Below are 23754 nucleotides of genomic sequence, written 5' to 3' on the forward strand. Positions count from 1 at the left end.
ACCAGAGGGGGGCAGAGGTGGTACTAGGGTACCTGGGATTTCAGAGACCCGGGAGCAAGACATACACAGGCACCAGAGGGGGGTGGAGGTGGTACTAGGGTACCTGGGAGCAAGACATACACAGGCACCAGAGGGGGTGGAGGTGGTACTAGGGTACCTGGGAGCAAGACATACACAGGCACCAGAGGGGGGTGGAGGTGGTACTAGGGTACCTGGGAGCAAGACATACACAGGCACCAGAGGGGGGTGGAGGTGGTACTAGGGTACCTGGGATTTCAGAGACCCGGGAGCAAGACATACACAGGCACCAGAGGGGGGTGGAGGTGGTACTAGGGTACCTGGGATTTCAGAGACCTGGGAGCAAGACATACAGAGACCAGATGGGGGCAGAGGTGGTACTAGGGTACAAGGGATTTCAGAGACCTGGGAGCAAGACATACACAGGCACCAGAGGGGGGTGGAGGTGGTACTAGGGTACCTGGGATTTCAGAGACCTGGGAGAAAGACATACACAGGCACCAGAGGGGGGTGGAGGTGGTACTAGGGTACCTGGGAGCAAGACATACACAGGCGCCAGAGGGGGGTGGAGGTGATACTAGGGTACAAGGGATTTCAGAGACCTGGGAGCAAGACATACACAGGCACCAGAGGGGGTGGAGGTGGTACTAGGGTACCTGGGAGCAAGACATACACAGAGACCAGGGGGGGGGTTTGGAGGTGGTACTAGGGTACCTGGGATTTCGGAGACCTGGGAGAAAGACATACACAGGCACCAGAGGGGGGTGGAGGTGGTACTAGGGTACCTGGGAGCAAGACATACACAGGCACCGGAGGGGGGTGGAGGTGATACTAGGGTACAAGGGATTTCAGAGACCTGGGAGCAAGACATACACAGGCACCAGAGGGGGTGGAGGTGGTACTAGGGTACCTGGGAGCAAGACATACACAGAGACCAGGGGGGGGGGTTGGAGGTGGTACTAGGGTACCTGGGATTTCGGAGACCCGGTAGCAAGACATACACAGGCACCAGAGGGGGGTGGAGGTGGTACTAGGGTACCTGGGAGCAAGACATACACAGAGACCAGGGGGGGGGGGGTTGGAGGTGGTACTAGGGTACCTGGGATTTCGGAGACCCGGTAGCAAGACATACACAGGCACCAGAGGGGGGTGGAGGTGATACTAGGGTACAAGGGATTTCAGAGACCTGGGAGCAAGACATACACAGGCACCAGAGGGGGTGGAGGTGGTACTAGGGTACCTGGGATTTCAGAGACCTGGGAGCAAGACATACACAGGCACCAGAGGGGGGTGGAGGTGGTACTAGGGTACCAGGGAGCAAGACATACACAGGCACCAGAGGGGGTGGAGGTGGTACTAGGGTACCTGGGAGCAAGACATACACAGGCACCAGAGGGGGGTGGAGGTGGTACTAGGGTACCTGGGATTTCGGAGACCCGGTAGCAAGACATACACAGGCACCAGAGGGGGTGGAGGTGATACTAGGGTACCTGGGATTTCAGAGACCTGGGAGAGCAAGACCTACAGAGACCAGATGGGGGCGGAGGTGGTACTAGGGTACCTGGGATTTCAGACACCTGAGAGGAAGACACGGGCAGGTTATGGCCATGAGTAATGGGGTACCTGAGATTTGGAGAGACCTAGGACCAAGACATACACTGGGACCAGAAGGGAGTGGGTATGTGGGCCCTCAGATTTGATAGATGGGAGACAAAGACATACACAGAGACCAGAGGGGAGTTTAGGTGGCACTTGGGTATCGGAGATTTTGAAGGAACTTGAAGGAAGACATACGCGGGCAGGTGACTTGGTAATGGGGTACTTGGGATTTGGAGTTCTGGAACCAAGACCTATACGGAGAGCAGAGAAGAGGTGAGGGGGTACTAAGGTGCCAGGGAATTGAAGGCCCCTGAGACCAAGACATATACAGGGAGTTTTGGAGCGACCAAGCATCAGGGTCCCTGTGGTTTGGAGAGTGTAGATATACTGGGAGTCTGCGGATGGGGGCATAGGAAGCCTAGGGTTAGGAGGACGAGGATCAGCAACCTGCAGCTCCTCAGGTGGTGTGGACTTTTTCCCCCATGATTACTCATCATTGCCTTTGGTGGTGAGGGCTGATGGGAGGTGTAGTCATAAACATCTCAATAGCCAAAGGTAGTGGACTCCTGGATTAGGAGATCGTTATGGAGCTTGAGACCAGGGTGGGACTGGGTCGCACAGGGGACATTGTGACAGGGGACATTGTGATCTGGAGTGAACAGGGGAGCAGTGGGTTCCTTGGGCCAGGGGATAAACTGCTCCCATGGCCTGGTTATACAAGGACACTGTATCGAGTGTATATTTTGAGGAAGCCTTGGGAGAGGGGATGGGGTACATACTACAGTGGATAACTGAGGGGGGTACATACTTGGGTACCCGGGGAAGGTATATAAAACAAAGTGATTGCGATGGGACTATTTCTCGTAGGAAAAGTATAACCTTAATCTCTCCATTCATGAATAGTGTTCACAGAAAAGGCTACATGTCCACTTAAATAAGGTGTTTGATTCCAGTGAAATCTGTGGATAAACAATGCGAACCGAAGTTCCCTGTTCAATATAAAGTTATTTATTGTTATTTAGCATTTTAAATGCTTTTTTGTACATATAAATCTAATACCGGTTGTATGAATCGGTGGAGTTTGTCAATCTTTGACCTGAGGTGTAATGACGCACTGGAGTAATTACCTAGAATCCGGTTCACGCAGTATCAATCTTACTGTTACTCCGAAGCTTGTTACCGTTGCCAAAAGTGTTTCGGCCAAGGATACTTAACACAGGCTTTCTTCAGGTCAAGGTTTAATAGCTAGTGATTACAGGCTGTGGCATCCTGGAGGTGGGGCTGTGGGATGCTTTGCAGAAGGGAATTGTTTCCTAGTACAAACTGTGGGAATCCATGGGGTGTTGGGTTTGGATTTGTTTTGGTTGAGCTGTCTGCTCTCTGGCCTGGAAATGTGGGGAAATTGACGAACATGTGCAGGCACCATGAAATATGATTTATTTTGTCCGTTAGTGCATCAGCAAATGCCTTATTTTCCCTAAGGCAAAATGAGGTATGCAAGAACAAGGATTTGAAGCTACCGGCAGGGCCAGTGCACTACATATTTGCTTAGAACGTGGTCTGTTGTAGGGTAAGTGACCCTCGCTCCCAGAGATACATGATTAACTTTGCACCTCCTGGAGTAAGAAAGGCCCTCTCTCGCGGCATTGAGGAACAGTCAATTTGTCTTTTCCCCTCGCTAGAATTGCTGTCTTCAAATATCGGTTCCTAAATTTGCAATGAACCACACAGTTGATTAGGTCTAAAACCAATGTTCTGAGATCCTGAAATTTGAAAAAAGTGATCCGAGTTTCCCTTGTCTTTTTTTATTGTTGCACACTTGTCATAGTGTAAGATTGTATGTCTGATACCATTTTTATCTGGTAAAGTTACACAGCAACAACATACAGTATTATTCAATTGTCAAACTGGCTGCAGAACGGAACATCACCGCGCACTCCCATCGCCCCACTGGGACAGCGCTCGCAGAACGTTGTGAATAGGGTTGCTTTTGTCGAACCGGAAGATCAAGATCCGAGTTCGACCATCCTCACAATGTACATTTGGCCACTAGCCACTGGCGAGTGAGAAATACTGTGTCATGTGCATGTGGAGAATTGAAGGGGCGGGTGACTTTTTATGTCTGGCTAGTAACTTGTGGAGTTGAAATGTTTATCCATCATATTCGCAGTACACTTTGGCAGAGAAGGACACTTTGCTCACTTGGAAAACCTGACGGCATTTCACTAACGTGAGAGCTGACCACTCCCTGCTCAAGGTGGAAGTGGCAAAGTCATAAAACATAAAGAAAAGACCCGCCTCGCCCGTAACAACTTGGTATACAAGTGGTATCCAGTGAAAAAATCCAGTAACATCATAATAGTAACTGAATATCAACGACCCCCCCCTTTCTCCCAAAAAACACAGCGAACAAAGGGTTAAAAAACAATTGGGTACATGTTACGTGGATAAGGCGCACTACCATAGCAAAAGCTGAGGGAGAGACAAAACGGCTTTCAAAAATGACCACATTCAGAAGATATTACTGAGTGTCGTTTCATGTGGAATCGCGCTTCGGTTGCACATATATGCCCCAACTCCAAGCAACGGCGTGTTTTCTGTCTTGCCCAAGTGGCTGCTCAGAATCTACATCGTTAGAATTCATCTCATTTACTGAAGCACATGGTTTCATTTTTTTCCCGGTTACATTAGGCTAATGGGGTCTGCTTGGGGCTTCACAGATCTAGACTACCAAGCCACGGTACCATTATCAATCTTACTGGTGGCCTGCTCTTTTAACTGGGTTCCTCTGGTGAAGCAGATTGAAATTAATACTCTTTGCCTGGGCCAGTAGGCCGTACCATGGGACCGGACAGCCTTTCTTGGCTGAGATATTTCAAAAGTATCAGCCGGTTCGCTAGCTGTGTTCTACTCAGCCTCGACTAATCCTGGCCATGAAAAAGCGCCGCTTCAGATTGGGTGGAAGATCTTTCTAGAACCACTCAGCCTGACTCTCAATCACAATCCCTTATGGTGCCAGGGAAAATGGGGATCCTCTTAAATTTCTTCAAGTCTATATCTTCATTTCGGTCGACGGACCATAAAAGTAGTATATACAATTATTTCATGGGAACCCTGCATTAAAAACAGCACAAGCATAGAAAATAGTAATTAAAAAAGGATCAGTTCAGCCGCGAATTTAAAATATTTCTTAAGTCTGAGCATTGGTATCCTGATACTGCAGTTGGTAGATGGCTGTTAGTAGCGTTTATAGAACTGGGAAGGTATTTCAGTAAGACTTTCAAGGTAGCCTGTCTATGACGCTTTCAGAATCGTATATCCTTGATCCCATGGTAGCCTACCTGTCATGCCTAGAAGAGGAACTAGGACAGCCTTTCTATTGCACTTGGAACACTAGAGGGTAGCCTCTCCATAGCGCCTAGGTGACTCTACATAGGTAGCCAGCCTTTTGTCCTCACAGAAGATCTGATGAGACGGCGACATCAAAGATCAACTCCATCTGAGCTTTAGTTACGTATAAACGCACCACCTCGGTGGACATCTGCCGCAGGCATAGCTAGCCATTCAAGCACATTAGAATGCAGCTACGACTACGACAAAATTCGGTCTAGCTGGACACTTAATGTTGTTTAGCCTACTGACTCCAGACTTGCCTCAGCACCTCTGCCATTGGAATACAATTACAACCTACTACAAAATTTTGGTTTAGCTGGACACAAAACGAGTCCCTTGCACTCGCCCACAATTCATGACCCCCCCTCAGCACCCACCCAGATGTCTGATCTCTTGGCATCCAATCCCTAATCTTGGCCATATGCGCACACACATTCTAAGCCTCTGTGAGAATGTCGTTCCCCACATAAGCATGTTTCGATTATAGTGATGGTAAATGGCGCTATATAAATACCAATTCCAAAACATCTAAAACCATTGTTTAAGCATGTATGTCCTTAGCCTTCGAACACACATCAAATTGTCTCTGCAGAACAGACTACCATTTAATGTTCTGCTATAACTCCAGGAGCCTTCATACAATAAAACTGTTATGTGAGAGGGTGCCCAAGAACAGTTCATTAATAAAAATATAAATAAACGGTATCCAGTCATTTTACAGAGGGAAAAAAAAGTGGTAAGTTTTACCAAGTAAAAAAATGAACATATTAAATATATATATATATATATATATATATATATATATATATATATATATATATATATATATATATATATATATATAGAGTAGCGGTTATGGGTAGAAATGGGTGGGGATGAGGTTTAAAGGGTAGGAAAACAAGGGGTTTACGGGAACCCCCCCCAAATTACAAAAAATCTGTATTTTTGATCTCGTTGAAAAATACCACAATAAAATCACATGAAACCAACTAAACGTGATCTACACGGAATGCGAATCCAGCATAAGGTGCATGGTATTGAACACAAACACAAAGGTCTAAGACATCAGTGGACTAAAGATAGTCTTTTTCATCCATAGCCATGTGAGATAAGTAGCTAGAGAGTGAACTGCTAGATCATCTTGCGAGCTATAACCGAGGGCTTGCGCTGACTGGGTAGTTCTGATTGCTATCACCTGGAATAGTGGCTTTACGTATCTTACCTTGTATCTAAAAAGCAGGGGCATGGTAGCAGAAAGGGCATTGTAGTCCCAATCCTGTCCTTGCAAGAGAGACCTTTGTTCGAGACATCACTTCTCCATTTGTGTAGAAGTTGCGCAAGAGGTAGAATGCCTGTGCCCGCTTGCAATGTAAGGTACAACCCTCTTGTGAACTTCGGAGACACTATATCCAGGTACCGTTCATAACCTGAAGGTTCTTTTACCTCATGGCATCTCCGTAGGCTGTCGGTGCTTGCAGCGGTTTCCGGTAGCTTGCCTTCCTCAAAGATAAAGCATTGTTCATTCTCAGTTTGGGTCTGGAGTCGATGCGGTGCGGATCACACCAGCGTTCGCTATATCCCAGAGTATACAGTAACTCTGTAATATGAGCCAGCCAGGCTAATGAACGGCCGCCCGCCCTCTTGAGACAGTATGTCCTCTAGGGCAGCCTGGACCCTTATCCACTAAAATAGCGCCTTCGATTTGCACAAAAAAATTCAATTCTCCGTAGGTCCATCTGTGTACCGCCCCAGAGTTCAGAGACGCTTGCCGTGCCTGGATTGTGGAAGCTTCTCGTGACACGTTCACTACCCCGTTTCCGAAGTCACTGGCAAATGTTGCAATGCCCCCATTGTATCCGGCCCAGGTAACCTGGGCTTTGGAAACCTGCACTGACCACTTGCACTTTTCAGAAGATCTGAGATCTAAGTGGCCATGGTCTTTGACTTGCTCGACATACTCATTATTCCGCGTCAGCCCCAGTTTGCTTCCCCCCCCCTAGTTTTGGTTTTCCTGAATACCATGGCTTTTCGTTTTTTTGGGCATTAACGGTGAGCCGATTTTAAATGCTGAATTCCTCAAAAAACAAACAACTGTTGTTTCGAGACAGTTGGGTTTGGAGTCGTCTGCGAACATTAATACAGGATATGTTTCCTCAGCTAGTGCAGGTGCGTCACAGGACGTATCGAATTATTTCAGAATAATACCATTCATGAAAAGACAAAACAGGTTTTAGCACAAGAACGCACCCCTGGCCCGCTCTAGGGGTGTTGGTTACTATTCTTGAGGCTGTAGACTTGTCGGTGACTTAAAACTTTATGGAGAGCACTTAAGAATGGAGTATTGCACTAGCTGTGGCTACAGTAGTGCAGTTACGTTCAGACAAGTAAGGGTGATTTTTGGTGTATTGCACTAGCTGTGGCTATAGTGGCGCAGTTACGTTCAGACAAGGGTGATTTTCGGTGTATTGCACTGGCTGTGGCTACAGTAGCGCAGTTACGCTCAGACAAGTAAGGGTGAATTGTGGTGTATTGCACTAGCTGTGGCTATAGTGGCGCAGTTACGCTCAGACAAGTAAGGGTGAATTTTGGTGTATTGCACTAGCTGTGGCTATAGTCGTGCAGTTTCGTTCAGACAAGTAAGGGTGAATTTTGGTGTATTGCACTAGCTGTGGCTATAGTGGTGCAGTCACTCTCAGAAGAAAGGGTGAATTTGACGCTAGTTGGGGTATCTTACTTTGGTGCTTGCATGTGAGTTCTCTTACGTGAATAAACTGAGCACTCCAGTGTTTAGGAAAAAATAAATTTACTCATTGTGCATTCTAACCCAACCTACCTACAAACATTGAGAAACGACTTAACACTGCTGCCCTCTGTACTGTTAATGCTGGCACTTGCTATGTTTGTCTTGTTACGTTATCAGTATTTCTACTTTGTGATCGTACACCGATATGGGTTGTTACACAGACTTTTTGGAGTACGCTAAGGCCTATCGTAATGTTTGAGACTGCCTTGTTATGTTGTTTAGTTTCAGGTGTTTCGTAGAATCGAGGCTCTTTGATGCCAAAGTCACGTTCCAGGTTATTCGTTGTCGGGCTTCTGCTTCAGTTGAGATGGGCGTGAAAAACAAAATGTGCTGCCAAGCTTGCCAGCCAGACTGGGGGGCTCCAGAAGCAGGTGGGGCAGGCTGTGCCAGCTGAGACCCGTGTTCGGGGTGTTGCAGCTCCAAGGGGAGCGTCAAAAAGAAGTTGGTTTCCACCGCAAAGAGGCAAAGATCAACCCATCACACCTGATTGTGCTAACCTGCACTGAGAGAAAAATTAGGAAAATGATGGATGCAAATTCTTCTTCCGTCACTCCTTAACCAATGAGAATTCCTGAGGCTGGTGCATCAAATCCATTGTTTTTTTAGGTTCTCTGTGCATCCCAGAAGATTAACCATAGGCCATTGCCCATCTGCACAGTTAAAGGAACCCGCACAGTTTCCCAGTATCCTCATCAATACTTGGTCTTGGGAGGATAGCTCAGGGGCAACACGCTCACCTTGGAAGCAAGACGACACGGAGCACCAAAGGTTTCGATCCCCGGGGCCGCACTTAGAAACCTCTGGGTATTAAGCACGTTATAAATAACCTATCATCATCGAAGCATATGAGCCAAATTTGTTCCAACTACTTGTGGACCCAATACGACCCAGGGTGGGTCCCCCGATGGGGAGTCGCATGATTGGTCCTACCACTCTTTGGCACACTAGGTTTCAGATCGGGAGTAGGTGACAAGTTTGGTGAGGGCCTTCTTTGAAAACCGCCAACGCTATCAAAATCCTGAAAACGAGCAGTAATGTGAATGTTTCTATTGTTTCTTTTAATGGATTGGCTGCGCTTTCGCCTGGCCGAGCGTGCTTTGCTCTAGAGATCAGTCAGGTGAAATTGCTGCAGGCGGCTTGTTGAAGTAAACCTAGCAACCTAGATGCCAGCATGCACAGTTTGTTTAAACCTACAGCAGTAGATACCCAACCTATCAGCCTCCTGGTGCTTAGGCCTACAGTTCCCATAAGGCATAGCCAGTGTTAAGATATCATTTCCATTGGGGAGTGGTGGGATGGCTAACCCAACCTTTGTGATGCAGTTGGGCTTGGGGTTGTAAGGCGAAAAGCTGTGTGTTTTTGTTTTCTTTTAAGTCTAGATTGACTTCTCTGGTGGGTGTCCCATAGTGTGGTCCTACTGGCTTGCTTACTTAACTAACCCTGTTCCCCAAATAACAGGGCAGTGTATCCTTAGGATTTGGATTCGTGCTGTTGGAGTGGATGTGTTTAGTTGCTTTGGTGCTGCTAGAGAGGGGATGTTGGAATCATGCTGTTGGAGTGGAGGTGTTTGGTTGCTTTGGTGCTGTTAGAGAGGGGATGTTGGAATCATGCTGTTGGAGTGGAGGTGTTTGGTTGCTTTGGTGCTGTTATAGAGGGGATGTTGGATTCATGCTGTTGGCGTGGAGGTGTTTGGTTGCTTTGGTACTGTTATAGAGGGGATGTTGGATTCATGCTGTTGGCGTGGAGGTGTTTGGTTGCTTTGGTGCTGTTAGAGAGGGGATGTTGGATTCATGCTGGTGGCGTGGAGGTGTTTGGTTGCTTTGGTGCTGTTAGAGAGGGGATGTTGGATTCATGCTGTTGGCGTGGCGGTGTTTGGTTGCTTTGGTGCTGTTAGAGAGGGGATGTTGGATTCATGCTGGTGGCGTGGAGGTGTTTGGTTGCTTTGGTGCTGTTAGAGAGGGGATGTTGGATTCATGCTGTTGGCGTGGAGGTGTTTGGTTGCTTTGGTGCTGTTAGAGAGAGGATGTTGGATTCATGCTGTTGGACTGGAGGTGTTTGGTTGCTTTGGTGCTGTTAGAGAGGGGATGTTGGATTCGTGCTGTTGGCGTGGAGGTGTTTGGTTGCTTTGGTGCTGTTATAGAGGGGATGTTGGAATCATGCTGTTGGAGTGGAGGTGTTTGGTTGCTTTGGTGCTGTTAGAGAGGGGATGTTGGATTCGTGCCGTTGGCGTGGAGGTGTTTGATTGCTTTGGTGCTGTTAGAGAGGGGATGTTGGAATCATGCCGTTGGCGTGGAGGTGTTTGGTTGCTTTGGTGCTGCTAGAGAGGGGATGTTGGATTCATGCCGTTGGCGTTGAGGTGTTTGGTTGCTTTGGTGCTGTTAGAGAGGGGATGTTGGAATCATGCTGTTGGAGTGGAGGTTTTTAGTTGCTTTGGTGCTGTTAGAGAGGGGATGTTGGATTCGTGCTGTTGGCGTGGAGGTGTTTGGTTGCTTTGGTGCTGTTAGAGAGGGAATGTTGGATTCGTGCTGTTGGCGTGGAGGTGCTTGGTTGCTTTGGTGCTGTTAAAGAGGGGATGTTGGATTCATGCTGTTGGAGTGGAGGTGTTTGGTTGTTAGAGAGGGAATGCTTCTGTCTTGAGACAGAAGCTGGTGTAGAGTCGCTGCCACTGTTGGTTTGTATGCTCGTCCACCTTGGCTGCAAGGCTCTGTGGGGCTGCAATGGTGTTTTTAGTGCTGTCTGTGATGCGCCACTGGTTGTTTTCCCAAGACGGAGTTGCCGTTGGACTGCTCGGGGAGTAGCTCAACTTAATTTTGGGGTCCAGTCTGCCCGTCTTCCCGATTACCTGCAGTTAGTGGTGCGCACCTTCCTCCTCTTTGTTGATTTCGGGCGGGAGGGGCAGTGTGGAAGGCAAGAGTGCGCTCGGAATAGTGCTGTGTTAACTGCACGGTCCCCTGTGCCTGGGTGGAAGGCCGGGCAAACGGTGTAGCAGTCGTGTTTTTGAACATGCGCTCCTCATGTGCCAGGAACACGTGACTTGCATGCAGTTTTGCATCGCTTGCAGAGGTGCCTTTGTGTTATAGGGTCTTTAACAAATCGGATAATAATGGCCTGTTCCATGTACATTTCCTGCCTACACCCTACTAGCCAGGCATAAAAAGTCTCTCGCCACGTCAGTTCTACACACACTACACCATGCGATGGCCACTAGCCAGTGGGTAGTGGGGAGCGCTGCGGCCCTACATCATAGGGACTGACGTTCACCAGCGGTGGGCTTTAAGAGGGTACACTCGGTTCTGGGCCTCTAAGCATTGTATAATACATTAATTGCACGGCGCTGCAGGCGACCTCACAAGCATTAAGGTCCAAGTCGGCCCGGCCATGATTTGAACCTGCGAGAGAGGAGAACGCTTAACTCCCTGCGCTATCTTACCATGGGAGATTGCAGGGCTACAGAAAAGGTCATATTATATTGGCACAATGCATATAGTCGTTTAACTTGCACCTCCTTTGGGCCTATGCTCATCGCACAACCAGTGACAGATTGCTCAACAAAAACAATAGCAAACGTCTTGCGATGTTGCTTGAGGTGACCGCACGCCCCGCCCACGTATGGCATTTACAAGGGGGGCGTGTCTCGTGTTTACACAAATGCGTTCCAGCAACACTGCTTCATTGCAGGAATGAAGCTCCGCCACAGCACAGAATCGGCGATGGAATGTTGTGTAGTGATGAGACCGTCCTGTCAATGAAAACAAACAGGTTTGGCAGCAAGAACAACATTGAAGTCTTGGGGCTGGTTCTGCGCGCTGGCCAGGCCTCTTGGGCAAGAGGCGGAATTGGGGAGCTCCTTCGTGATGGCCCCCAATGCGAGATGTGTCTGGAGCAGTGGACCTTATACTTCTACACAAGCCAACACTTTTGGCTTTGCAATGGTTGTTTTTAACAGGACTTCAATGAAGGACATGCATACTGCTTATATGATATGATATGGCATTTAGAACGCGCCTATACACACGTGTTTCAAGGAGCGACGAGGCGAGGGAGGGGAAACAGGGAAGACAGAGACAAGGATCCTACTAGGCCAGGTGACATTGAGATCGCAAGGCCAGGGGAGGGGGAAGGGGAGAAGTGGGGGGGGGAGAAGGAAGAGTTATAAATCGAGTGGAAGAAGGCAGACCTGGTTAAGACATTATTTATTACACCAGTAGAGTGTTTACAGCTCCAGTCATTAACTCTCAGAAGACTGCTTTGAAAAAAAACACAGACAGGCACTTTGAGCACAAACTTTGATGGTAAGGCTTGAAAAAGCTAGCTCAAATAGATCCTAGGGGATGTGTTTTGGGCTGGGAGGGGCAGGAAGTGAGTGGGAATATTCATAGCGATTAGCACGGCCACGGGCAGTCAATGGGTGGGTAAATAGCCAAACAACATCTACAAGCTTTGTGCCCCTGCTCATATGCAATTTCTTCATAGCTGTACTCGAATGCAATTGTTTCCGCTTAGAGGTGGTGCTTTAGTGCCACCCAATAGCCACAAATAAAAATCAGGAAGTGGGCGACATGATAAGGGACAGTTCATCTGTGCGTTTGAGGTAATGTTATTCATTTAGGGTTCAGTATGTGAGGTTGGTTCATCCCTGGAAGGGAAAATTCGGGAGGGAGGGGTGATAAATGTGATCCAATCGCTACCTAAAAACAAGGCTCCGGGTGCGAATGGCTATCCCGCAAATGTTTATAAACAATATCAAGATACTTTAACGCCACACCTCTCAAAGCTATATAATTCATTTAGATCAAAGGGCACGATTACGAATTCGATGAACGAAGCAAAGCTGGTTGTGTTCCCTAAAGCAGGCAAGGACCCGCTGTCCACTGGCTCAAATAGGCCTATGGCGTTAATCATTATAAATGCCAAAATGTAAGTATTGGTGAACCATTTAATGGAAATATTGCCAAAAATAATAGGCCCAGACCTGTCTGGATTTGTCTCCGAGGTAGACGCACGATGATGTCGGACGAGTTTACCACCTGCTGGAAAAAACTGCCATGACACACACACTGGCGATATTGGTATCGTTGGACGCCGGGAAGGCTTTCGATAGTCGGATGGTCCTTCCTGTTCCGGACCATGGTGTTTGAAATGGGGTTTCTCCAAATGGTGCAGGCAAATTACCACTCTGCAAATACGGTTAGCCATAAATGGGGCATTCTCGAGCACTATTGCTATAAAACGGGGGTTCTAAACAAGGATGCCCCCTGTCTCTTCATTTATATGCCATGTACTTGGAGCCCGTGTTGGGCAGGCTCCGCCACTCGTACCAGGTTAGGGGCATAGCTATGGCAGGTGAAGAACACAAGACAATGGCGTTCGCAGACGACCTGCTTAGAGATTGTGGAACCAGAAATATCATTGCGTTTGTTGCTGAAAATAAATAGGACTACATCAGAAATTCTGAACGTGTCTGTAAACCCGGAGATCCTGGAACGCTTGCGCTCCCTTCCCAGCTAACTCTAGCAGAGAATGGTATCAAATACTTAGGGGTGGTCCTTACAGCAACGCCAGAACAACTCTACAGGGAAAACTCTCCACAACTATTCACCAGGGGGAAACTGATTTACGAAGATGGAACCCGTTGGCGACATCCTGGCTAGGGAGATTAATGGTAGTTAAAATGATGCTCCTGCCCAGAATATTATATTATTTTCAAGCACTCCCACTCCAAGTACCTAGATCCTTTTTTAGCTCACTTAACGGGACATATAAGGTCGTACCTATGGCATAATAAACCGCCCACGGTCGCAATAACCACTCTCACAGCTCCAAAACATCAGGGATGTTTGGGACTCCCGCACTTTCATAGATATTACGAAGCTGCACAACTGCAGGTCATTAGGGAATGGTTCATGGAGGTGGATCGTAGGATATGGGCTTGACAGGATAGGGCGGTTGCGGGTACACCTCTCTCAGCCCTTCTTTGACTAGACCGGAATCGTAGACCGTCTAATGTGAAGTTTAGTAAAATGTTGAGTGTGGTGGCAGAGGTGTGGGACTCTGCAATTTAAAAAAGGGGCTTTGTCCACTTCCCCGTTTCTCCCAATGTTTCGGAACCCAGAATTTTCCCTGGGCTTGCAACCCGAAGCATTCAGAGTTTGGAAGGAGGCGGGCTGTCTAAAGATACGAGATACGTTTCAAGGCCAAGATCTCAGAACTTTCGAGGATTGCAAAAGAGACATGTGGGTGGGGGAGGAAGATAGATTACACTACACCCGATTACGGCACTGGCTAATAAGCCCAAGGATTAAAGCAGTGGCCACGCGAAAATCCCTTCCGAAAAGTACATTACGCCCCCCCAATGGTTCGAAAAAGTTAGTCTCGAGCCTTTACAAAGTATCAAACAATGACACAAAATTAGTACAGCGGAAGTATAACAAAAAATGGGAGGCCACATTAGACAACGTCGTACCAAGAGCACAATGGGAGTATTTGTGGGGGTCAATTCCTAAACTCACGCGCGTCTTCCAAACGAGAAATGTGGTACAAAATGTTTCAGCGGCATTACCCACCCGAGCGACTTCACGCAATGTACTCGACGGTATCTGATTTATACGTGGGTGTGTCTCTCTAAGGGGGGGATTGGAGACCTATTTGGTGGGCGTGCCTGGTGATCAGACCTTAGTGGATCGAGGTGCAGAAAACAAATGGGTGGGATATTGTCCAACATCGATTCATTAGACAGGGGTGTGGCTGTGCGGGTTATGGCATCCGAAACAGAAAACCTTCTAAAAAAAAAAAAAAAAACAGAACCGCAGCTTCATGACTCTCCTGATAGCAGCGTGGCTTGAAAGAGGAAACAAAGACAGGCGCCACCGAACCTAGATTGGTTACAGAAGATATGGTCTTATATCGGGTTGGAATGGGCTACCTGCATGGTCCAGGAGGGCCTGGCCTCCTTTAAGCAGAACTGGGGAGATGTGCTGGGTTATTTACAAAGTGATTATATGCTTCAATGCTGCCCTCATAGAATACAGATTCTGGACATAATGTGACAATATTAAGAAAAATCAAGCGATGGACCAACCGGATCAGACCCTTTGGTAGGTGTAAGAGTGGGGCGGGGGGAGAACTGTAACCGTTTTTGTTTAACATGAAAATCAATATAAATTAAACAAAAAGAAAATGAGTGTGTATCCCATGTGGAAGTTAGATTTGCAGTGCCCTGTGTACTCGCTGCAGATTCTCCAGCAGCATCTCCTGTCGACAGGGTGATGCCTGATTCCCAGGGGCTGGTCTTAGAACCTGCCACTTGAATCCTAATTTTGAGCCCTGTTGGGGTATATAACAAGTGCAGGCCTAGCTTTGGGAAGCAACGCAGCGCTTTACAATCATAGGGGTGCAGAGCAAGGTTAGGGAGCAGAGAAACAAGGGAGTGGGGATCTACCAGGTGAGGGAGGGCCATTGTCAACAATGGCTCTACAAGTAACCACGGGAGGAAACAGTGGGGATCAGATTACCCAGTCTCCGTTATGGTGGGGAGTTTATGGAGTCTGAACATAGGTGTTAGGGATGCGCCATTCCTTGAATAGGAAGGACCTGAGCTCCATCCTGAACTGTGGAAGGGAGGGGTTAAGTTGGATGTTGAGGAGGAGGAGGAGGTTCCAGAATCTTGGGGCATTGACAGAGGAGGCCTGTCTTCTGTTTTCCTTCCTGCACCAGCAGAGTTCAATTTTTTACATGTCCTTACTTGAAGTGGGACAAGAACGTGCGCATCATGAGTCAACTGTTTTCTTTTTACTGCCCTCAGATGAAAAACTGGCTGAGCCAAAATCTCCAGACACAAAACTGCTTCCACCCCAACCAGGTAGGAAAAGCTTTATCCAGAATGGAAAATCTGCAGGGCCCGACTCTTTCCCATGGAGTTATGAAAGTGTGAAAGATCTATATGGTCACTTCACACTGGTATTTAATACCTTGTTACATCTTGTGAGTATCTCGGAAAGCTGTACGGAAACGATCATTATACTAATCTTCAAAAAAGGTGACAGAACAGATCCTGCATGCTACAGACCAATTTCCTTAATTGACACCACACCCAAACAGTTCGGCCAGGTGATTTATGGAAAGATAACGGAATTGGTGCAAACCAATGGAATCTTTTCAATTTGGATTTCAGGAGAGTATGTGCACCGTGGATCTGATCCTGAACCTAACCTTAATCTTGGATCAGTATGTTCAAGGACATAACAGTTCTGTCTATTCGCAGTATTTGATTGTGTTAATCGTAATAAACTCTGGATTAAATTACAGGGTCTTGGAATGCCCAATTCATTACTCCAAATATTGATCGAAATGCACCGAAATCTAACAGCGAGAGTGCGGCACAGTAGTAGGGGTAAATTAACACAGGCCTTTCAATCAACGCGTGGCGTAATGGAAGGCTGAGTCTTAGCCCCACTTTTATTCACCTTGTAGGTGAACTCACTTTAGTCTGAATTATGCAAAATGACAAGTGATGTCCCAAAGATGGGAGGTCATGAAATGTGTTAGATTTGTAAAGGGTAAATACAAATAAATCGGATCATGCACATTAGTTCAGAGATCCCGTTGGTCCAATACTAGTTACGGGAGGATAAAGGGAACGGGTTTCCCCGTTTTGATACCTTGGTGTCACTATAATCACAATCTCAAATGGAATCTGCATATTAAAAAAACAAGTCTAAGTGGCAAAGGTTAACAATTCTTTCCGAGGGTTCATGGTCATTGCATAGAATTATTACCATTGAGGGACCATTCCATCGAAAGAAATTGCATCGAAAGAAATTGCATCAAATGCATTTTTTATTTTTTAATGGGGGGGTCCCACACAACCCCCCGTTTTTCATCCTTTAAAGCAGATTTAAACTAAACCCTTACCTTTAAAAAACATGCTTTTGATGCATATTTTTTCGATGCAATTTTTTCGATGGAAAGGCATTCGATGGTAATGCATTAGATGTAAAGACCAGATACCCTTTCCGATGTCTGCCTACAGAGAACGTTATCCGCATATACAAAGTCTGTGCCATTGGCCCTGTGGAGGGTGGGCATCTTGGGCCATCAAAGCCAGTAGGTAATTCACATTTTGAGAGTACATCTGGGTTTCTCAGGCTACCCTCTGCACGAGGCATGCGGCCTGACTCCTACTGAAGATTACATAGGCTTGCAGTCCCTAATTTACTGGTCACAGCGTTGGAGGAATTCACATCTGAGTCTCATTAAATCGTTAGTGGAAGAAATTATTAATTCCTATGTGCACAATAGCTCTTCTTGGCTAAATTATATTAGATCTTCGTTAAAGAGTCTAGGCCTCGAAGCACTTTACATCAACTATGACCTGATCGGCAATGATGATTCTTGGAAGTTCACTAAATAATTTCTCTTATCAAGGTCTAACCTTATATTAAAGGTCCTTAAAGAACATAGAGAACAGAACGAATGTAAGAAGCCGATGCAATTCTATTTCACGCATCAAGTTTATCGCTCAACCAACTTTGCCACGGTTCGATAACAGAAGAAAAAGGTGGATTCTGTTGTGCCTCCGGTCCAGTTTGCAATTTAGAAAAGGTACTGGCTCTTACTTCGAGGGTAGTTCAATGGAACGAGCAAATGCCTCGTCAGCCGGCCTGAGCCCAAGAACATTTTATCTTGTTTTTAGCAGTTTACTCTAATTTTAGAAAGAGATATCTCTTCCCCATGCTGAGAAGATGGGGACTGAGCCAAGTGCACGCAGCCTTTACTGTATCATTGAAAATGCTTGATCAATCAGAAGTCGTCTGTTACAGTTGAATTCATATTAATTTTATCCTGCATTTAAAATGTCTGGTCATAGATTGTTGTTTTGACGTCTGAGTTAGGAATTTTTATTGGAAGTGTTTTGCTATGTTGCTGCATATCATGTATGTTTTGTTATGTTATTGCATATCATTCTTTTATGAAAAGGATCAATTTTCGAAATAGATTGATTCGATGTGAGCCAGAGGTATTGGGTTTGTCAGTGCTTGTTCGCTTTTCGTAGCATTCGTTATTACATTTCACTGGAAATTTGTTTGCATTGTTAAAAGAATGAAAATGATTTTGAAAGCCCTTGGTTGACTTTATCTAGATGTAGGCTGACCATATCCGTCAAACAAAATATTTGCGAGTATTCCATAAAATATGCTCCGGTCCTTACGGCATGCAGTTTTATTTTATAGCGCGTTTGCCACAGAAACTTGTGTTGGCTTTGGCCAATACCAGTTTCTCTTATGATCGGTTTGTCTCACATGAAACTGTCCTGTGGGCCCACACGGGTCTTTCTGGACAAGCTCTGACTGTTCAACGATGGCCGGTGACAAATCTTATTTAGGCAGAGTTTCAATTTGTAGACGGTGTAATCTAGGTTTGTGTGGTGTAAGGCTTTGGTGATGATGCTAAATAGCCATTGAAGTGCTTCTGGGTAATGTGGTGGCATCTTCTGGTGCCGAAGGCCGATATGGCAGCTGGCTGGAATATGGCTCAGATAGTACCCAATCTGATGGCCAGGCTTGGTTGGATAAGAACAACCTTTCCTAATTACAGCCCCAACACCTGGTGTGAATTCAGATGCTGGAATAAGCGGCATATTTTAACTTCATCCAAAAGACTTTCACACATGGGCTGCGCCACTATAGTAAAAACATTTTCAACAATAAGTCATTGGAAATGATATTTGTTTTAATATATCATAGTAGCCCTTATTTGAGACGCGTTTCGGCACATACTGTGCCCTTTTCAATCAGGGCAGTAGAAGCTTTTTGGTGCAATTGGCTGAGACCCTGCAAAATCTTTTGGATATTTTTGACTACAACGGAGTAGGGGAAATAATTCTCTGTACCTTCACGGGCATGCGACACACCTTTAATGTTGGGCGCAGGGCACTCTAAGTTGATATCCCAAGACCCCACTTGATAAACGCATATGTTAACTTATTGCTCACTATTTTCAGAGGCGCACAGCTCCACCCTACTGATGAGGTCCAACCAGACCGAAACACGTGTCTGGGGTTGCTGTTGGTGCCCTTGTTCAGAAGAGAATTGCCTAGCATTTCGGTGCTGGGCTGCCCCTGGGCAGGACAAAGACTGATATGCTTTGGATATTTCTCCTCTGTGAAAGATAGTGAGCGAAGGAATCTGGGTAAGGCCCTTGTAACCAGGACCCCTGTCTGGCAGAGAGACTCCTAGGACCCCCCCCTTGTTTTTTTAAAACTTATTTTATGAGCAAGTACTCTGGTTGAAGAGCTTGATTAGCGCTGGCCCAAAACGTAAGGACATCAGAGGGGCACATCGGGTCCACATTTACTTGCCAGGAAATGGTAACTTTGTAAGCCACTTATTCAATGTAATCTGCTGTTATGGGGGCTTCTTGGTGTGTGGTTCTGATAGCGAAGGGGCTAAGCGGTGTGGGGGTTAGTGAGAGGGGCGACGGGAGCTAATCCTGAGGCGTTGATGGATGAAGGCCAGAAGTACCAAAGGCCTGTCACAACAGAGGCTAGATGCCACAGAGCCCGGTATCGTAATTCTTACATTAGGCTGCTTTTATCAACCCATGGGTGCTTCAGGTGGCCCAAGAGGGGGGCCTCTGCGCCTTTCTTTCCACACAGTGTGTCATTGGAGAGTACACAGGTCTAGAATAAGCAGGATAAAGTGGGTGTAGGAATAAGTGGCGCTGAACCTGCTCCAGTCGCACACAATCGGGGTTCCAACGAATGAAATAGATTTGCAACCATGCCAGTAATGAAAGGCGATGATTGGCAGCCAGAGCTTGCCAGACATTCGAATCAATCCAGTAATGCGTGCACTGTATTGGATTTCTTGAAGGGCATCCTCAAATAATTCTTCCTGGTCTTAGTAACTGTTGAGAGTACACCGGTATTTGCTGTAACCTCTGGAAGCAAGACGACGAGGAGCAACACAGGTTCGATCCCTTGCTCTGTGCTTAGAAACCTCTGGGTATTAAGCGCGTTATAAATAACCTATCATATCATACCCGAACATGTCAAGTGACTTGAATTGGACTTGTGTTTCCCACAAGGTAATGAATACGTTTCTCGACGCTTTTTTTGTGTCCGCCACTTTTCCAGCGGAATATCGCAGAGCTGGATAATGTCAGCAGAGAAACTGATCAAGTAGGGGGGATATGGTTATCCGCCAGGCAGGCGGAAGCACATGGTTTTTTTAACGTGGAATTTAATGGGTCTGAAAATCGGAGATGCTGATTTGGAGCAGAGTATTACTAATTGTGTTGTAGGAAAACCTCGGCGAATAAGGGGTCCCATTTCTATTGATATGACTGTGTATACGTATGACTTCATGAGGTGTGCTGTGTGTGTGTGTTTTGGGGGAGTTGGAGGTTAAGCTTTTTGCAATCGATATTGCCTTTTACTTCATCAAAAGGGTTACTACACGAGACATCGATTCCACGGATATCCAACATCCTTATTCGAGTGGTTATGATATCCACTCTATGCATTATTAGTAGTTGTACCCGTGCTTCGCACGGTAACTCCTACTAAAAAAAAAAATAATTAACAAATTAGGCAAATGTATATTTATATTTCATACTATCTGCATTGTCTACACTATGGAACCTCCCAACATGCCACATTTCAGGTTTGTAGCATGTTGGGGGAAGTATGCTGAACATTTCGAACAGACACACACACACGTATCCACTAATTTCACATATAGATATATAGAGAGAGACAGAGGGAGAGAGATTATAACCCCGACATTGGCATTAGTAAATGCAAGTAAATTGTGCATCCTAGCGGTACTGGGTACACTACCCTAACTTGACCAAGACGCAGAAGGAAATTCTCAAACTAATAATAGTCGATTTGAATATGCAATTAGGCCACAGAGCTATTGGTGATGAGTTAGAAGAGCAGGACAGGGCACATAGTATTGTCGGGCTGCTGTTGGTGGACATGCTCATTGATGGTAAAGGTTGGTTAGTCTGTCTGGGTGGACAATCGTATAGCATCTGGTACAGACTTGTCAACTATACGGTGCATCCAGATGTACCAGGTTGCTTGATGTTCCTCCGGGGCAGATTGCTCATCACCATGGATGATCTCAATACAAGGACTAGCTGCTCATCCAAAGCCAAAGAGCTAGATTTCAGCGAACGTAAGGAATTGAGGACATGATCTGCTTGCGTTACCGGTTGAACCGAACAAGTGCAATGCCCGTATATTTAAAATCTCAGCCTAAAATAGAATGGCGGCTATGAACAATATACACAACCTTAACTGAGCGGTGGTTAAACCAACCCCGGCACACTATACAATTACTACATGTTTAAGGAGCTTGTTTGCTTAAACACAGACAGGCCTGATACAACAACGTAAATAGCCTTCCAGGAAACACTAAACAGGGCAAAAAAGGACCTATTGGCAAAATCTTATCGTGGCCATGTAAAACATTCCTAGTGTCAACCTAAGAGGACATCTACAAAGTCTTCTGAATGTTCTTATGTAATGCTTTATGCGGCAACCAGGACACTTTGTGCCAGACTACGCCCTGTCGGATGGTCTGCTGGAACTGCAGCCATGAACTAAACTCACTTGTTTTAGTGCATTGTTGCTGGGTCTTTCCTCTCGGAGGGAAAGAAAAGCAAGCGACGGTCTACCTGGCCGCATTTTTCCACAAATCGTGGCAGATAACTTCACCTCCTTTATATGGTGGCAAACATACTGTTCAAGGGCACAGTGCCCGTCCTATTCGACCAATACATTAAATACGACTCTAGAGTGGGCAAGTCAAGTGCTACCGGGTTTTAGAATGGTGTAAAGTGTAATAGCCTTGCTGACTTGGCAAGCTTCGAAAGCCCCAGGCTAGAATAAGGGCCAATCTGATTTGTATGCATTAGTCCTCTGCTCTGGGCACCTGTTTCCAAGTCTTATATTCAATGCTATTAAGATTAGTACCAATGCCATTAACGGGTGGTAGAAAGCAATCATTTTACCATTATACAAGATGGCGGATTAAACCAAACCATGCTCATATTGGCTACTCTTTTTGTTGCAAGTACAGTGGGTCTTCTGTTTTCTATCTGCTAACCTGCTATGCTAAGCTTACTAATTGAGATGCATTTGAACGGGATAAGGAGGTTTTGGCGCGGGAGATTACATCGAATTGATGGCATTTATTTAAACTATTTCTGCCCCAACTATATGTGGGGAGTGGGTATAGATGCATAACTAATGTGGGAGGGTTATGGTGGGAGCTGTGAGGGGTCTCCCCCCGCATATATTTCCAGCGAAATCAGGTGCCAAAAAAAAAGCATTCGATGAAATCGAATTCGAAACTTGTTTAACCAAATCACATAGAACCATTTGAACAGCGGTGTGCAGGTAAGATGTAGGTCATCGAAAGAATTAACCATGCCATGAAAGGCCGGACAAAGGCATGCACCAGCGATGGGTCCGGGCTCCTTTGCTTTTTTATTTATCTATTGTATCCCTTTTAGAGATGGCCAGGCAGACCTTGCCTTCCCTTCCCTTGGTAACCCAATGCTTCTGCAGATGACACTTGTTCTTGCTGGAGAAATGGCAGAAGCGGGCACCACTATTTATTTATTTATTTACTGCATATCATTCTTCTTAATTCGATACATGGGGTCATGGATTAGTCTAAATTGTACTAGGAGCTTTCAGGCATAGACCATCCCATGACACAAGGATCCATACAAAACTTACGACAAAAATAACGGCAATGCCTAATGTTCTCAAATTGCTCAGCAATGTAGCGATGTACACATGAGACGAATATACTGTGTTTAACAGGGCCGGGTATGTGGGAAATGTGTAATCCCTGGGCAGAGTGGTATCTCTGTAACAAGTAGCACAGATTAAGACAAAATATGAGAAATCGGAAGTATCGCTCGAGATTGAAACATAGGTTTAGATATATGTAGAGGTACGAACTAGGAATTTGTGAGTATTGACATACACACGCGCAATTTCACCTGGTAGAATTATTAGTGCAAACTACCAAATGATTTGCATAAACAGACATACGTGCAATCGTACTTGCGAGAACTTTTGGAAAACCTGGCGAGGAAACAACTCTAATGTGGTTGGATAAATTATATGAGGTAGGTTATAGTAAGGTTCGAGTATTGCGTAGGCGTCTTGTGATGACCATGTATGGCTCATTTATCTGAATTGGTAGGCTACAGGGTAGGGACACAGTGCCTATTAACACATATGTTTAGACTGGGCTGAGATTCAGCTTCGCATTACCCAGGTTTCCATAGTAACGTTGAGAGTAACGCAAAGACCAAGTCCCGCCCTCCCGTTGCCATGGGAGGGTGTGACGCAAGGCGCAGGCACGTCGGCACATTGCTGCTGGAGCGCGATGCCCGTCCAGGTCTCCATGGTAATGCTTAAATGCGTTCGAGAACCGCAAGCTCTCGCGGTCCACCTCGGCAGCCACACACTCTGTCTCAAGCCGCCATAGGTAAGTAACAACCATATGAGTTTTTTACATCGAACAACAGTAGTGAGCGTACTAATGGAAGGATTTAAGGAATGCTTTCTTTTTGAAGTCACTCTGACTTCATAAAGAAATAATTTCCATTTTGGTTCGGCCCCATAATGGAAATAACTTCTTTATGAAGTCATACTGCTCCCCCGCTCCCCATGACATGGAGGCCTCCAGCTCCTCTGCGCATGACGGGAACAAGAGCTGGAGGCCTCAAAATCCTACGTCCCGTCCCCTTTCTTCCATGCTTATGGGACATTCCGTCCATCGGGACGGGACCGGAGCACTTTTTAAGCATTAAAAAATAACATTTTGTCCTTCTTTTATTTTTACGCTGGGCCACCACATGCACCCATAGCCCTGCCTTCCTGAGCTCTGCCCCGCACATCACCCTTCAGTCCT

At 46.2% G+C, this 23754-nt stretch overlaps 1 protein-coding gene across 1 annotated transcript in view; it reads left to right on the forward strand.

The window, feature by feature from the left end:
- Window positions 1-23754, forward strand: part of HIP1R (huntingtin interacting protein 1 related) — a 541423-nt gene that overhangs the window by 605 nt on the left and 517064 nt on the right. The window lies entirely within an intron of this gene.

Source organism: Ambystoma mexicanum, chromosome 10 (genome assembly GCF_040938575.1).
Source record: "Ambystoma mexicanum isolate Mex_15411 chromosome 10, UKY_AmexF1_1, whole genome shotgun sequence".
NCBI lineage: Eukaryota > Metazoa > Chordata > Amphibia > Caudata > Ambystomatidae > Ambystoma > Ambystoma mexicanum.